This window comes from Sapajus apella, unplaced genomic scaffold, assembly GCF_009761245.1.
Source record: "Sapajus apella isolate SASKATOON/1434 unplaced genomic scaffold, GSC_monkey_1.0 scaffold110, whole genome shotgun sequence".
Classification (NCBI taxonomy): domain Eukaryota; kingdom Metazoa; phylum Chordata; class Mammalia; order Primates; family Cebidae; genus Sapajus; species Sapajus apella.
In genome coordinates, this window is record NW_022437050.1 from 2,139,741 (window position 1) to 2,152,468 (window position 12,728).

Below are 12,728 nucleotides of genomic sequence, written 5' to 3' on the forward strand. Positions count from 1 at the left end.
CCCGCCAGAAAAACAGGAGTATTCTCATTTCTGCTCCCACCGGTCTCTCCACACGGACCTTCTACCACCCTTCTGCCTGCTCATTCAGACTCAGCCGCACTGATTGCCTTTCTGTTCCCAGAACATGTCCGGCTTATTCCCACTTCAGAGCCTTTGCCCTTGCAGTATCCCCCACTTGGAAAATCCTCTTTCTACGCCTCTACCCATTGTTAGTGTTAACCAATGTTAGCACCCCACCTAAAGTAATGCCCCACCCAACAGGACTAACACATCACCCTGTTTATTTCCTTCATATCATTTATCACCTTCTTACATTTCCCACAACCCACAACCAACAACCCACAACAAAGCACAACAAACTCAGAGACTTGGTTTTGTAGGTTTTCCCAGTCCCTAGAACTGTGCCTCCTCAGCATTTAATAAGGGCTCAGTAAACATTTGTTGAATGAACAAACAGATGAATAAGCCCGAATTTTCCACATCTAAAATGAGTTGGTTAGGTGATAATGATGTTAATAATAGCTAACAGGTTCTGAATGTGTATTGTGGATTGGGCACATTATTGAGGGCTGTGGTAGCACTGTAGATTATTTATATGATTTCAGCCATAACAAGACCTCAAATATTCTCAGGACTTCAAACATTTAAAGCGATGTTTCTGATGCCAAAATTCCTCTCTTGGCAATTTATTTCTTGGGCTTAATTTGGAACGTTTCAAAATACCTTTTATTGCAAGAACAGGAATCATAAAGTCATCTCTCATCCCAAGTGAGTTAGAAGTTTATAACAATAGATGACACATTTCTCTTTGTAAAAGTATTTCAGCCAATAATTAAAGAACGTATGACAGATTTATTACCGAGTCTTGCTCTGTCACCCAGGCTGGAGTGCAGAGGCTCAATCTTGGCTCACTGCAACATCCGCCTCCTGGGGTCAAGCATTTTTCCTGCCTTAGCCTCCCAAGTAGGTGGGATTACAGGTGCATGCCACCATGCCCAGCTAATTTTTTGTAATTTTTGTAGAGACAGAGTTTCACCTTGTTGCCCAGGCTGGTCTCAAACTCCTGAGCTCAGGCAATCTGCCCGCCTCAGCTTCCCAAAGTGCTAGGACTACTGGTGTAAGCCACCATGGCTGGCCTTATTTTGCTATTTGTATTAGTCAGGGTTCTCCAGAGAAACTAAGCAAATAGGATATAGATATAGATAGATAGATAGATACATACATACATACATAGATGTATAAAAAGAAATGTATTATGAGGGATTAGCTCAGATAATTATGGAGGCTGAGAAGTCCCATAAACTGCCATCTGCAAACTGGAGGCCTGGGAAAGCAAGCAGTATAGTTCTAGTTCAATACTGAAGACCTGGGAGCCAGAATGCCAGTGGTATAAGCCCCAGTCTGAAGTCCAAGGCCCAAAAACAAGAAGTGGGAGATCTGATGGTGAAAATCCCTGCCTGAGTCTGAAGGCTTAAGAACAGGGAGCTCCAGTTTCCCAGAGCAAGAGCAACAGATGTCCCAAATCAAGCAGATAGATTGAATTCACAATTCCTCTGCCTTTTTGTTCTCTTCAGGCGCTCACCGGATAGGATGCTGCCCACCCACATGAGGAAGGGGGATCTTCACTCGGTGTTATGGTCTGAATGTGACAACCCCTCCAAAATCCAGATGTTGTCAAGGTGATAGTATTAAAAGACAGGCTGTTAACAGGTAATTACACCAAGAGGGTTTCTCCCTTGTGAAAAAGATGAAAGCCCCTTTGAAAAAGGCTTTTTATGGATTTGTCTAGGTCTTTGGCTTGCTCTTTTAGCTTTTTTGCCTTGCAAGGACACGGCATTCCACCTCTCTAGAGGACATAGTCTCACCAAACAACCTAAACTGCCAGAGCCTTGGTCTTGAACTTTCCAACCTCCAGAACTACAAGAAATAAATGTCTGTTCTTTATAAATTACCCAGTCTCAGGTATTTTGGCCATGTGCAGCAGCTCAGGCCTGTAATCCCAGCACTTTGGGAGGCCAAGGTGGGAGGATTGCTTGAGCCCTAGAGTTCAAGACCAGCCTGGGCAACATAATGAGATCCTATCTCTATTAAAAAATAATAATAATAGACAAAAATAGGCTGGACGCAGTGACTCACACCTGTAATCCCAGCACTTTGGGAGGTCAAGGAGGGGTGGATCCCTTGAGATCAGGAGTTCAAGACCAGCCTGGCCAACATGGTGAAACCCTGTCTCTACTAATACAAAAATTAGTCCAGCATGGTGGCGTGCACCTGTAATCCCAGCTACTCGAAAGGCTGAGGCAGGAGAATCACTTGAACCCAGGAGGCATAGGTTTCAGTGAGCCAAGATCACACCACTGCACTCCAGCCTGGGCAACAAGAGCAAAACTCTCCCTCAAAAACAAACAAATAAATAAATAAAAACAAAAATTAAAATTTAAAAAATTACCCAGTCTCAGGTATTTTGTTGTAGCAGCACAAGCAGACTAAGACCCTCAATCTACCAGTTCAAATGCTGATCTCTTCCAGAAACACTCACACAGATACACATAGAAATAATATGTTACCAGCTATTGCGGCATCTCTTAGCCCAGTCGAGTGAGCACCTAAAATTAACCGTCATGTTACTGATCATAATTTAATAGACATAGGAAATTAGCAGAAAGTCTGCTAACATCACAAAAAGAGAGCTCATCAGACATCATGTGACTCCTAATAAAAGAGCAGAACGCCACCTGTGAGGGAGTCTTATTAAAAAAATTCACATCTAAATCTGATCAAACCTCAAGGTTCAACTATCAATGTACAGAAAACACAGAAAAACTGGTTAATCAATATCACAAACACAATCAGCAAACTCCAAACAAGAGGTTGCTAACAATCTAGATCTCTCAAAAATAAAGGGAGATTAGAGTGGAAACTGATAGATTTTAAAAGGCTTTTAAAGAACAATATTTTAAAGGATAACATCAATCAATCACAATATACAGACCTTATTTGGTTCCTGATTCAAGTGGACAAACTGAAAAACAAAAAATTTCAAAATGGCCAGGCACACTGGCTCATGCCTATAATCCCAGCGCTTTGGGAGGCTGAGGCAGGCAGATCACTTGAAGTCAGGAGTTCAAGACCAGCCTGACCAAGATGGTGAAACCCCGTCTCTACTAAAAATATAAAAAACTAGCCAGGTGTGGTGGTGGGCACCTGTGATCCCAGCTACTCAGCAGACAATTGCTTGAACCCAGGCGACAGAGGTTGCAGTGAGCCAAGATCGCACCATTGCACTCCAGCCAGAGCAATGGAGTGAGACTCCGTCTCAAAAAAAGAAAAAGAATCACCACATATTTGAACATTTAAAAACATAACAAGCCAAAAATTGTTACAGCTTTTCGAGCTAGAAATGAAAAAGCCACTGAAGCATCATATAAGTTCTAATTTCTAATAAGGTGAATAGTAATATCTATAACCCTCATAAAGGAAAAGCTGTTGCTATTTATTAGGGTTCTCAAAATTTTTTTAAGAGTAAGCCTTTCTTGAGACCAAAGAATGAGGAAACCACTGTGGATTATCATCAGCCATGATAGGTCCCTTTCTTGCTATGACCTCATAAGGAGCCACTGTTACAGAATTCCAGGCACATGTATAAGTCCCTGGCTGGGCTTAGGTTTCCAGTCTTTCTAGCTTAGGAGGCTGGTTTTCAATGACCTAAGGGATTTTGGCCAAAGTTAACTTGTTTTCTTTTTGGCATTGTAGGCTTTCTGTCTTTTTTATTTGTTATTTTCTCTTTCTTTTTTATTCTTTTTCTCATTTTTCCACTTGTATTCTTCCTCTTGTTTTTCTCATTTTTCCCTTCTTCTCGGTCATCTTTACTGTTATTTTTCTCATTGTTTTCTTTTTCCTTATCCTTTTTTCTTTTTCTCACTTTTTTCTTTACTGTTTTCTTTTTTATTATTTTAATAGAGATGGGGGTCTCACGATGTTGCCCAGGCTGCTCTCAAACTCCTGAGCTCAAGCAATCCCCTCACCTCAGCTTCCCAAAGTGCTGGGATTACAGGTGGAAGGCGCTGCACCTGGACTTTTTTCTTTCTCTCAATCTTCTTTATTTATTTCTTTTCCTCAGTTTTTAAACATTTTGTTTGTTAGTATTTCATTTTGTTTATTTTTACTTTAGCATTGTGTTTTGATCCCATTATGAAGATCAGTTGGTCGGGTGGTCTTTAGCAGTGATTTTTCTTTCGAGGTGATCTAGACCAAATTTCTCTCCAATTTTTCTCAGTTTTAAGCTGACCTTGGGGCACTCTGCCTTCAATCCCAGCAGTAAGTCTGACATACGGAAGGGCCTCTTGGCCATCTCAGCTGAGAACCCCCATATTGGCAAACACCAGCTCCTCCACACCTTCATCAAGGGTACCTTTGCCTGTCAAAGCTGGCCTGGCACATCCTGACTGGGAAATACGTAGCCATGAGGATCACTAACAAGACTCAACAGAATTCCTTTAGCTTCCAGAGACGATCCTGAGAAATAAACAATATGAAGGCTTTGAAAAATCCCATCATGGTAAAATTATTTGAAGGGATTGAGACTCAGAACATGATTCCTTGCCATGGACTACACCCCTGGAGAACAGTCCTCCTGCGTCATGGAAGTATGAAAGAAAAAGAGTGAAACCGTGCCCCAAAGAGTTAAAAAAACCAATGACTAACAGAAATTCTTGAGTTTATAGGATGGCAGAAAAGAAATAACTTGCTGAATTGCTGAAATTCCTTCTGCTTGTGAGATTTAAAAATTGGCTGAAATTGGTTGGAACCAATAGGGTCAAATGGAATCTGTAAAACAAGCTTGCTTATATCACAGTCCAGATCTCCACCGGATGTTTTATGCTAACTCCTCCCAAATTTACACATGCGACCCCTGAGGAAGCATGAAGAGATAGCTGTGTATGCTGGAGGACTTCCCAGACCTCCTCTTTCCTTCCACCAACCACCTGCTAATTCCAGAATTCATCCCCAAACCTTTTCTAATAATGTTCCCTTAAAGCCAGCACAGGGAGACAGATCTGAGCTGGACTCCTGTCTCCTGACCGGTAAACCTGCAACGAAAAGCTTTGCTTTTCCCAAAAACCCGGAGTTATTGTATTGGCTTGTAGCACATTGGGCAGTGAGCCCCTTCTGTTCAGTAACAATCTGACCAAGTCAAATTCTGCCGGATAGTATCTGCTGTACATTACTGTCACTAGAAGCTTGTTGTCCATAGACACTCAAGCAGTCGGCCAGGCGCAGCGGCTCATACCTGTAATCCCAGCACTTTGGGAGGTCGAGACAGACAGGTCACCTAACGTTAGGAGTTTGAGACCACCATGGCCAACATGGTGAAACCCCATCTTTACTAAAAATACAAAAATTAGCCTGGCATGGTGGCATATGCCTGTAATCCCAGCTATTCAGAAAGCTGAGGCAGGAGAATCACTTGAACCCAGAAAGTGGAAGTTGTAGTGAGCTGAGATTACACCACTGCACTCCAGCCTGGGTGACGAGAATGAGACCCTGCCTCAAAAAAAAATTAAAAAACAGAAAACCTGCCCTTGAATACTGACATGAACATCAAGATTGCAGACTTTGGCATCGTCAACAAATTCACCTTTGTCAACAAGGTGTTTATCTTCTGATTATCCTTTTGCTGCCCTGGAACTCCTTCATAGCCAAAGTATGATAGACCTACCATGGATCCCAGGAGTCAGCTTCTGTACACTGGTCAATGGATCCTGCCTTTGATGGACAGAACTTCAAGGAGCTGTAGGATGAAGTACAGAGTAGAATGTATCACATTCACTTCTACTTGTTCAGGGAAGGTGAAAACCTGCCTAAGAAATTTCTCATTCTTGGTTGATGGGGGCAGCAAACCACCATGGCACGTGTATACCTATGTAACAAACCTGCACGTTCTGCACATGTATCCCAGAACTTAAAGTATAATTTAAAATAAAGAAAGAAAGAAATTTCTCATTCTCAATTCCAGCAAGAGAGACACTTCAGAGCAAATCATGAATGCTCCATGAATAAATGTATTCCATATCCCTCATAAAGACAAACTAAACCTTTACGTGGAGCCATTTTCTTTCTTTTTTTTTTTTTTTTTGAGATGGAGTTTCACTCATGTTACCCAGGCTGGAGTGCAATGGCGCAATCTCGGCTCACTGCAACCTCCGCCCCCTGGGTTCAGGCAATTCTCCTGCCTCAGCCTCCTGAGTAGCTGGGATTACAGGCACACGCCACCATGCCCAGCAAATGTTTTGTATTTTTAGTAGAGGCGGGGTTTCACCATGTTGACCAGGATGGTCTCCATCTCTTGACCTCGTGATCCACCCGCCTCGGCCTCCCAAAGTGCTGGGATTACAGGCTTGAGCCACCGCGCCCGGCCTGCCATTTTCTAACTACAAGGACCTTCCCCATCACCTGGCAACAGACAGAGTTGAGGGTGTCCATAGGTTACACACATGAAGAGATTTAAGACCTGCGATGGGCCAGAGGTACAAGAAGGTGATGCCTTTCGATCTGCTCTTGAACTACAAGCGATCTAAGCTGTAGGTCTGCACCATCCTTTTGCATCCCCAGCCTTTGGCTGATCTGACCAACAGCAGCACACTTTCCCACACCACAATGTGCAGCACAGGATCTCTGCCAGCCCCAAGTATGAGTTTCGGGGAGCTTACCCTTCTCACCTGTAACTACTGTGTTAGTGTGCAAGGGCTGCCATAATACCACAACCTGGAAGCTTAAACAAAAATTATTTTCTCATAGTTCTGGAGGTTGGAAATCCAAGATCAAGGTGCCAACAGGGTTAGGTCCTTCTGAGGCCTCCCACCTTGTCTTATAGTCTTCTCACCTGGTCTTTTCTCTGTGCCCATCCATCCCTGGTGTCTCTTCCTCTTTTTACAAGGAAGCCAGTCTTGTTTGATTAGGACCCCATTCTTATGCCCTCATTTAAGCTTAATTATCTCTTTAAAGGCCTTATCTCCAAATACAGTCACATTGGGGATTAGGGCTTTGACGTATGAATCTTGGGGGAATGGGGGACACAATTCAGTCCTTAAAAATTGCTGCACTGAGAATATTCAGAAGAGCAAGGTGGATCCTCAAAAGATTCTGGAGATAGGACAGAAGCCAGGGGCACAGAGTGCCTGCCAGTCCCCCAGGAGGCTGGATCCCTCTCCACAAACAGCAAGTTCTCCAAGTCTTTTTTTTTTTTTTTTTTTTTTGAGACAGAATCTCACTCTGCCACCCAGGCTGGAGTGTGCAGTGGCGTGATTTTGGCTTACTGCAACCTCTGCCTCCCAGGTTCAAGCTATTCTCCTGCCTCAGCCTCCCGAGTAGCTGGGATTACGGGCATGGGCCACCATGCCTGGCTAATTTTTGTATTTTTACTAGAGATGGAGTTTCACCACATTGGCCAGGCTGGTCTTGAACTCCTGACCTCGGGCGATCCACCTGTCTAGGCTTCCCAAAGTGCTGAGATTACACGCTTGAGCCACCATGACTGGGCTGTCCTTCAAGTTTATACAGCAGCATCTTTGTTTCAGGTTTGCCAAAAGGAACCTAAAAAAATTGAGTGGAGATGTTCAAACCTGAAGAGGCTGAGCCACACTTACTACACTTTCTATGTAGTATGAAGATCTCAGGCTCCATGGAGCCCAATGAGATGACATGGGAATTTGGCAAGGTGCTGAACACAAACAGCTGCCAGGGTGAGCTGAACAAGCAATGGTGCTGCTGTGCATGCCCGGCGTGCCAGGCCAACAGGGCTTTGTGCAGTGGAAGGTAGAGGTGTGCAAACTCCCACAGCAGTCTCTCAGAGTTCAATGAAAATGTATGCCTGGCACCTTCCTGGCCTTCAAACGTATTGCTTCCAAAGATCCTCTCTACCAAACTTTATTCAGGCTCCCATGAACTCTTTTTCACCCAGGCCTGACTTTTGGACTCCCGTGTCCATCTCTACATTGTCCAGTTTTAGCAACAATCCTGCTAAGTTGGTTTAGACAGAATTCCCCATCCTCCATGTCTAATCATGCTTGACATCTAACCTGTGTTCTCATCCTCCACCATCCCCCAGGTGATATCTGATTACCCTGGTCTGCCTGCCGCAAGAAGGCTGGTTAGGTCAGTAGTCAGGATCTCCCGTATCACTGATGTTTTCTCTTAGTAATTTTCCATCCACTGACCTCACCTTGTTCCTTGGCTATAAATTCCCACTTGCCCCTGCTGTATCTGGAATTTAACCAAATTCTATCCTGAAGGCTCTTTTTCCCTATTGCAGTAACACTAAACAAAACCTGTTTTTACCACTTTAACTACTGTCCAGCTCTGGTTTTCTTTAACTGTGAAGGAGGTTAAGGTTTAAAAAGCTGTCAGGAGCCACCTGGGAGACAAGAGGAAGAGCCAACTGGCCACCAGCCACTCAGCTCCACCCCAAGTGCAGAGACTGAACTGGCCTGTTTCCTCTGGGGCACTTCTCCCCTCCATGCCCTGCATCTTTTTTCTTCCATATTTGTGGAGAAGGGAAGATGGTTCTGTAAAATAAATATTTAAAAAAAAAAAAAAAAAAAAACACTCTTTCTCAGCTGGGTGCGGTGGCTCACACCTGTAATCCCAGCACTTTGGAAGGCTGAGGTGGGCAGATCACTTGAGGTTGGGAGTTCAAGGCCAGCCTGACCAACATGGAGAAATCCCATCTCTACAAAAAAAAAAAAACACTTTTTCTCTTCCCTCCTTTCTGTTACCTTTCCCTGTTTCTTCTCCTTCTTCTTCCCACTCATGTGCTTGTGACCTATGCTGCAAGGCTTTGACTACATACAGGGAGAATTGGGCAAATAATTGAATATATCTAAGATAATATGAACCAGGTTCCTCATTGGAGGAAGTTACAAATATGGAAAAGAGGAGGATGAAAATAAACTCTGATGTGGGATTAGAATTGGAGATATTGGTGAGGGCTCATAGTTTTTGATATAAAGATAAATAAATATATATGCATGTATGTGTCCATTCTATCCACTAAAATGGCCTAGGAGCATGACATACCAATATCAGTGAGCACTCCTAGTGCCTAGATCTTGGTTCCTACATACCATTCTCCACTTAAGGAAGTCAAGGCACTTTGGAGAAATGGCAGATCCAGGGCTAGGTAAGGAAATATAAGATAAACCTGAAACATTTTTTGTTCCAGAAAGAAAGGAAGGACTCAAAGAATGATGAGAGCATACCAAAAAGACACAGAAGTATCTATAATTAATCTAGAGCAAACATTATTCTAAATGGGGAAATGCTAAAATCATTCCTTTTAAAATCAGGAATGGTACAAGATCCTGCTAACACCTCTATTATTCACATTGTGAAGGTCTGAGCCAATATACATACAAAAAAGAAACTGGAGTTTTAAGAATTGGAAGAAAAATCCATACTCAATTGTATATTAAATGATTGTTTAAACAGAAAACTCAATAGAATAGACAAATTATGAGAATTAGAGTTTAGCAAGAAGACTGGTTATAGGATTTTTTTTTCACATTTTTAATTTTTTATTGAGGTAAAACATACATATATAATTTACCATTTTTACCATTTTTAAGTGTGCAGTTCAGTGGTAGTAAATATATTTATGTTTTTTTTTCCCTTTCATCCCTCCCCCCACCTCCCCTTCCCAGCCCCTGGTAACCACCAATCTACTCTCCATCTTCATGGGATCCACTTTTTTAGCTCCTGCATATGAGTAAGAACATGTACTCTTTCTGTGCTTAGCTTATTTCACTCAACATAATGCCCTTCAGTTTCATCCATGTTGCTACAAATAACAGGATTTAATTCTTTTTATGGCTGAATAGCATTCCATTGTGTATCACATTCTCTTTACCACACTCTCTTTACCCATTTATTCACTGATGGGCACTTCAGTTGATTCCACAGTTTGGCTATTGTCAATAGTGCTGCAATAAACACAGAAGTACAGATATCTCCGTGATATATTGATTTCCTTTCTTTTGGATATATACTCAATAGTGGAATTGCTAGATCATATGGAAGTTCTACTTTTCTTTTTCTTTTTTTTTTTTTTTTTTTTTGAGACAGAGTCTCACTCTGTTGCCCAGCCAGAGTGCAGTGGCATGATCTCGGCTTATTGCAACCTCTGCCTCCTGGGTTCAAGCAATTCTCTGCCGCAGCCTCCCGAGTAACTGAGATTACAGGCACCCACCACCACACCTGGCTAATTTTTTTGTATTTTTAGTAGAGATGGGGTTTCACCATGTTGGCCAGGTTGGTCTTGAACTCAAGATCTCATGATCCACCCGCCTTGGCCTCCCAAAGTGCTGGGATTACAGGTATGAGCCAACGCGCCTGGCGGAAGTTCTATTTTTCATTTTTTGAGGAGCCACCATTCTATTCTAGAGTCAATATTTTTATGTTATATTTCCATATACCAGAAACAAACAATTAGAAAATATAATTTTTAAAAAATACATTTACGGTAGTTAAGAAAATACTTTTTTTCCTACGTAGGAAAAAAACTAAAGATATGTCAGAACTGGCCAGGTACAGTGGCTCACACCTGTAATCCCAGCACTCTGGGAGGCCAAGGTGGGTGGATTACAAGGTCAGGTGTTCAAGACCAGCCTGGCCAAGATGGTGAAACTCCTCTCTACTAAAAATACAAAAAAAAAAAAATTAGCTGGGCATGGTGGTGGGTACCTATAATCCCAACTACTCAGGAGGCTGAGGCAGAGAATTGCTTGAACCCAGAAGGTGAAGGTTGCAGTGAGCCAAAATCGTGACACTGCTCTTTGGCCTGGCCTGGGCTGCAGAGCCAGACTCTGTCTCAAAAAAAAAAAAAAAAAAAAAAAAAGTCAGAACTACAAAGGAAAGTATAAAACTTTATTAGACTATTAAAATCTAAATAGAAGAAGAAATATACTATGTCCATTGGTAGAAAGACAAAATTGTAGAGATATCCATTCTCTCCCAATTTATCTACAGATTCAAAACAATACTTCAACAGAGTTTTAAATGGAAGTTGATAAGGTGATTCCAAAATGTATACGGAAGAGGAAAGGACAAAGAAGAACTAGGATTTTCCAAAGAAGTGCAGGGCAGAAAACTTGCCACATAAACTATCAGGAGGCATACTAAGCCTATAGTAATTATGACTTTATTAAGCATTATAATCCTATAGTAATTAGTAATGCAGTATTATAAACCTATAGTAATACTTTATAATTATTATAACCCTATAGAAATATAGTCATATTGGTGCAAGGTCAGATAAATTGACAAATGGGATGAATGGAGCGGAATGGAAAGGAATGAAATGGCATGGAGAGCTTCAAAACAAACCTGCACATTTCATAATGTTGATGCACAACAGAGATGGCAAGTCACATCACTGCAGAAAGGAATAACTTCAAGAAATGAAGCCCCTTTTAAAAATGTAATCCACTTAGGAAAGGAGAAATTAGATTCCTGCCTCACACTATATCCAAAAATCAACTTCAGATATAAGAAGGACTTAAATGTCAAAACAAAACTTTTAAATAGAAAATATAAGTAAATTTTCGGCTGGGCGCAGTGGTTCACACCTGTATTCTTAGCAATTTGGGAAGCCAGGGTGGAAGGATCACTTGAACTCAGGAGTTCAAGACCAGTCTGAGCAACATAGTGAGACCTCACCCAGATGTGGTGGCACACACCTGTAGCCACAGGTACTCAGGAAGCTGAGGTGACAAGATCACTTAAGCCCAGCAGGTAAAGCCTGCAGTAAGCTATGATAGTCCCACCGCTGCACTCCAGCCTCCAACAGAGTGAAACTCTATTTCAAAACAAAAAAAGAAAGAAAATATAAGTTCATTATTTTTACTTTGGAGTGAGAAACGATTTCTTAGATAAGGCATAAAGGTATTGACTATAAAACTTTATAAATTTGGCTATTTAAAATTAAGAACTTGTTATTCATCAAAAGACAGCAGGCTAGGCACAGTGGCTCATACCTATAATACTAGCACTTGGGAGGTCAAGGCAGGCCAATTTCTTGAGCCCAGGAGTTTGAGACCAGTCTGGGCAACCTGGCAAAAACCTGTCTCTACAAAAGATAGAAAAATTAGCTGGCCGTGGTGGCATGCACCTGTAGTCCCAGCTACTCAGGTGGCTGAGGTAGAAGGATCACTTGAGCCCAGGAGGTCATGGCTACAATGAACCCAAAGCATACCACTGTACTTCAGTCTGAAAAACAGAGCAAGACCCTGTAAAAAAAAAAAAAAAAAAAGTACAATAATAAGTTACATAGTTAACAAATATTCTCAGTACATGCAACCAACAAATAATTAGCATCAAGAACTCCTATATGGCCGAATGCAGTGGCTCACACCTGTAATCCCAGGACTTTGGGAGGCAGAGGCAGGTGGATCACAAGGTCAGGAGTTTGAGACCAGCCTGACCAACATGGTGAAACCCTGTCTCTACTAAAAATACAAAAATTATATGGTTGTGGTGGCAGGTGCCTGTAATCCCAGCTACTCGGGAGGCTGAGGCAGGAGAATCGCTTGAACCCAGGAGGTGGAAGTTGCAGTGAGTTGAGATGGCACCACTGCACTCCAGCCTGGGTGACAGAGTGAGACTCTGTCTCAAAAAAAAAAAAAAAAAAAAACTCCTATACAATGATTATAAAAGCACAAACAATTCTCTGTAAG